This window comes from Pteropus alecto, unplaced genomic scaffold (genome assembly GCF_000325575.1).
Source record: "Pteropus alecto unplaced genomic scaffold, ASM32557v1 scaffold38, whole genome shotgun sequence".
In the NCBI taxonomy this organism is placed as follows: Eukaryota; Metazoa; Chordata; class Mammalia; order Chiroptera; family Pteropodidae; genus Pteropus; species Pteropus alecto.
Window position 1 is genome coordinate 1869537 of NW_006442512.1, and position 5312 is coordinate 1874848.

The window sequence follows — 5312 nt, forward strand, 5'->3', positions numbered from 1 at the left end:
CCCCCTGCCACACCCTCCGCCCCCGCCCCGCGCGGCGTGGGCTCCCGCGCCCCTCCGGCCGCGCGGCTCCACCTACCTTTCCAGACAGTGGAGATGCGGGGTACGTTCCTCGGGTGGCCTTGGGTAGCTGCAGCCGCCCAAAGCAGCAGCAGTAGCAGCCGCAGCGGGAGCTTGGACCGAACCACCGGGCCAGGAATGCGAGCGCCCCGGACGCCGAGGGCGGCGCATTCGGGTGGAGGCGGTGACATCCCGCAGCCGGGAAGCGACAGCTGCGAGCAGCCCAGACTGAACGAGCAGCACCCGACAGCAGGCTGATCCCAGCACGAAGGGGCGGAGTCAAATGCCTGACCCCACCCCGCCCCTCCCCCGGCCCTCTCAGCCTTTCTCGCTTCTGCGCTGCCCAACGTGGGTGCACTGTCCACCTCGAGCGGAATGTTCGCCACCCCTTCCCCCGCCACCAGACACGAACGAGGCAGACTTGTGGTCTTCTGTGATCCGCAGCAGTCCTGGTCCCCTCTCAGGGCCTCAGATCCACTCCCCCAGCCCGTGAAAGTGTTGGCCTAGAAGTCGGAGAGGACCTCTCCGAGGGAACAGACAAGTCTACCACCAGGGCTCCGGCACCTCCGCTCTTGGGAGGCAACTTCGCTCTTGGGAGGCAACCTCGCTCTTGGCCAGCTCAGAGGTATGGCCCCTGAAGGCTGTGGTTCTCAGAGGATAGGCTAGCCTGCATGGACACCGCTTAGAGCCTATAAGCAGGACCAAGATGCATCTTCCTAAGGTGGACGTGGGGTGTGTGTGTGTGTGAGGGAGGTTGGCTAGGGCGCAGAGGGTCGATGAACTGTGGTGAGCACTCAGCACCCCTTCGTTGTTCTGTTGTGAGAGCACTGGTCATTTTTCATCTTGGCCTGGCTCCCTCTCTACCTTCCTCTCTTCTCTCCCTTCCCCAGTTGCCTACCCCCAGCTAGCTGGTGTGTGCTCAGAAAATCCAAACTCGTTTTTAAGTAGAGGGGGATATAGTTCAGAAGACTCCTTTTATTATGTTGAGGTAGTTTCCTTCTAGTTTGTTGAGTATTTTTTAACTTGAAAGGAGTTCGAATTACATCAATGCCTTTTTTACATTGAGATGCTTGTGTGTTTATTCCCTTCATTTTGTTGATACAGTGTATTGATCAATTTTCATGTTTTACCATACATGCATTCCACGAATAAATCTCACTTGGTCTTTTGTATAATCTTTTTAATAAATTGCTGAATTCTGTTTGCTAGTATTTTGTTGAGAATTGTTGCATCACTGTTCATAAGGAACATATTGGTCTGTAGTTTTCCCTTGTAGTGTCTTTGGCTTTAGTATCATGGTAATCCTGCCCTTGTAAAATGAATTAGAAAGTATCTCACCTCTTTAATTTTTTGGAAAAGTTTGAAAAAGGTTGCTACTAGTTATTTGTTAAATATTTGGTAGAATTCACCAGTAAAGCCATCACGTACAGGGCTTTTCTTTGTTGGTAGATTTTTGGTTACTAATGAAATCTCCTTTCTAGTTAGCTGTCTATTCAAATCTATTTCTCTGCTTTATTCTTGGTAGGTTTTGTGTTTCTCGGAATTTGCCCATTTCATTTAAGTTACCCAATTTATTGGAGTACAATTGTTGATAGTACTCTCAGAATCTTTTTGCGATCTGTAGAACTGGAAGTAATGTCCCCATTTTCATTTCTGATTTTAGTAAGTTGAGGTTTCTCTTTTTTTTTTGGTCATCTAACTAACGGTTTGTCAATTTTGTTGATCTTTTCAAAGAATCAACTTTTGGGTTTATTGATTTTCTCTATTGTCTTTATCTTCTCTATTTTATTTATCTTTACTATAATCTATATTATTTCCTCCTTTCTCCTACTTTGGGTTTAATTTGTTCCTCTTTTTCTAGTTCCTTAAGTTCCTTAGTTAACTTTACTTAGGTTGTTGACTTAAGATCTTTTTTTGTAGAGTGAAAAGGAAAGTTTATTAAAGAAGGGGGAAGGCAGAGACTAGAGAAAGCAAAGAGAAAAAACCAAGATAAGGAAAAAAAGCCAAGATTTTCTTAAAATTAAAGTATAATTTACATATAATATTATATTGTTATGGCGCGAACGATTCTAAGACCCAGGGAGCCAATTGAGATTAATTATGAGCCTTTATTAGCCGCCGGCAGGCGACTGACTCTCTACCATGCAGGGTTAGAGGAGATCAGCCCCGGGGTTTGAGAGTGAGGCAGTTATAAAGCCTAGAGCAAGCAAGCAGATTACAGAAGCAGAAGTTGGCCATTAGCACAATACATCACCTAGTACCACACCTTGGTTAACAAGTAAGTGGATTAAAGAAGTAGACATTGGCCATCTTCATATCTTATACAATACACCTCCTAAACCACACCCAAGCAAGTGGGACAACTTCTGGTATCTAAAGATATTTCTTCCCTGTAGCTGACTTAGCTAGTTGGCTCACTTGAAAATTTTCCATCCTTAACACTATTAGTTTCAGGTGTACAGCATAGTGATTTGACATTATGTACCTTACGAAATGATCACCATAAGTCTAATAACCATATATCACTGTACAAAGTTATTATATTATTGACTATATTTCCTATGCTGTACATTACATCTTTGTGACTTGTTTATTTTATACCCAGAAGTTTATACCTCTTAATCTCCTTTACCTTTTTTCACTCATCCCTTCTGGCAATCATCAATTTGTTCACTGTGTCTCTGAGTCTGTTTCTGCTTTGGTTGTTTGTTTTGTTTTTTAGATTCCAAATACAAGTAAAATCATACAGTATTTGTCTTTCTCTGTCTGACTTATTTCACTCAGCGTAATACCCTCTAGATCCATCCATGTTGTTGCAAATGGCAAAATTTCATTATTTTTTTATGGCTAAGTAATATTCCATTGTATATACATATACCAATTTTTCTTTATCCATTCCACTATCAATGGACACCTAGATTGCTTCCATATCCTGGCTATTCCATATTTTGGCTGCAATAAATGGAGGACTGCATATATTTTTTCGAATTAGTGTTTTCATTTTTTTCAGATAAATACTAGAAATGGAATTGCTCGGTTGTACAGTAGTTCTATTTTTAATGTTTTGAGGAACCTCTATACTGTATTCCATAGCAATTGCACCAATTTACAATCCCACCAACGATGCACGAAGGTTGCCTTTTCTCCATGTCCTGTCAACACTTGTTATTTGTTGTCATTTGATAATAGCCATCTGACAGATGTGAGGTGATACCTCATTGCGGTTTTGATTTGCATTTCCCTGTTTAGTGATATTGTGTATCTTTTCATGTGTATGTTGGCCATCTGTATGTCTTCTTTGGTGAAATGTCTGTTCAGGTCCTCTGCCCATGTTTTAATTGGCTGCTTTTTTTTTGATGTTCTGTTGTATGAGTTCTTTATATTTATTGAATATTAACCCTTTATTCAATATATCATTTGTAAATATCTTCTCCCATTCAGTTGGTTGCCTTTTCATTTTGTTGATGGTTTCTTTTGCTGTGATAAAACTTTCTGGTTTGTATTCTCATTTTTTTGCTTTTGTTGCTCCTGCCCAAGGAGATTTGTTTTTTAATGTAAGCGATTATAGTTATAAATCTCCCCCTTAGCATCACTTTTGCTGTGTCTCAAAAGTTTTAGTATGTTATGTTTTTGCTTCCTTTGTATTTTGTAATTTCCTTTGTGTGTTTTTCTTTGATCTGCTTGTTTAAAAACATAGTTTAGTTTCCACAATTTTGTGTGTTTTTCAGTTTTCTTTCTTATTGATTTTTAACTTCATCCTGTTGTGGTCAGAGATGATACTTTATATGTTATCCATTTTTAAATACCAACTGAGACTTAATTTGTGGCCTATCAGATGGTCTATCCTGGAAAATATCCCATCCTCATTTACAAAAAATATATATGCTCTTTTTATTGGGTGGAGTGTTCTTTATATGTCTTTTAGATTTATAACTTGGTTTATTGTGTTGTTTTTGTATTTATTAACCAAATTTATTGGTTTATTGTGTTAAGTACCCTATTTCCTCACTTGTCTTGTCTGGATGTTCTTCTACCCATTATTGAGGGTCAAGTACTAAAATCTCAAATTATTATTATCATTATTATTATTACTTTTTACATTTTTTTTAGGCGAGGTAACTCTTGGTTGACCTTACGGATTGCAAGGACCTTGTCAGTTTACAATCCCTTATTTTTTAAAAATTTTTATTTTTTTCGCCTACGGCACCTGGTATTTCTAGGTGGTCTCCCATCCAGATACTAACCAGGCCTGACCCTGCTTACCTTCCGAGATCAGACGGGATTGGGCTTGTTCAGGGTAGTATGGCCGTAGACTTGAAATCTCAAATTATTATAGAGGTATTTCTCTCTTTGATTTTGTCAGTTTTTGCTTCATGTATTTTGATGGTCTGTTATTAGGTATGTAAATGTTTACAACAGTAATTGTGTCTTCTTGTTGTTTTGACCCTTTTATTAATTCATGATGTTTTTCTTTGTCTCTTGTAACCTTTTGATTTAAAATCTGTTTTGTCTGTTCCCTTTTGGTTACTATTTTCATGGAGTGTTTTTCCATTCTTTCCTTTTCAATCTATTGGTGTCTTTAAACCTAAAGCAGATCTCTTGTAGATGGCATATGATTGAATCATGTTTTTAATCATTCTACCAATCTCTGTGCTTTGATTGGAGAGTTTAACCCATTTACACTTGAAGTAATTACTGATGAGAGACTTGTCATTTTGCTATTTGTTTTTTATATGCCTTATAACTTTTTTTGTCCCTCAGTTACTAACCAGGCCTGACCCTGCTTAGCTTCCGAGATCAGACGGGATTGGGCTTGTTCAAATAAAAGAAAAAAAATCAACACAAAATAAAGTCTAAACCAAAATGAACACAAGAAGGAATAAATACAATAGACAATGGTAAAAGAGAAATATAAGGTGAAAAGGAAGAACGTCTTAAAGATAAAAAAGAAGTGAAGAAAGAGAGAAATTTTGAGAAAAGTGACCAATATTAATAAGAGACAACAAAGATCTAACATATGGATGACAAGAGTATTGCTAAGCAAACCAAAGCAAGAAAACAGAACTATTCTAGAATTTATAATGCGAGAGGGAAAAAAAATGGCGTAGATGATAGAGGCTTTGTTCATCCCTCTTGCGATCACATCAAATTTGTGACAGAAACACAGAGCAAACAGCAAGCAAAGTTGCCTGTGATGTAGACAACAGAAATACTACAACTAGAGATGAAGAGGAATCTTCCACTCCGATGGCTAA

At 39.2% G+C, this 5312-nt stretch overlaps 1 non-coding gene across 1 annotated transcript; it reads right to left on the minus strand.

The window, feature by feature from the left end:
• Positions 1-4252: 4252 nt before the first annotated feature.
• LOC112471727 lies at positions 4253-4371 on the minus strand. Its single transcript, XR_003043393.1, has one exon. It is a non-coding gene; the product is annotated as a 5S ribosomal RNA (ribosomal RNA).
• Between the last annotated feature and the right edge of the window lie 941 nt (positions 4372-5312).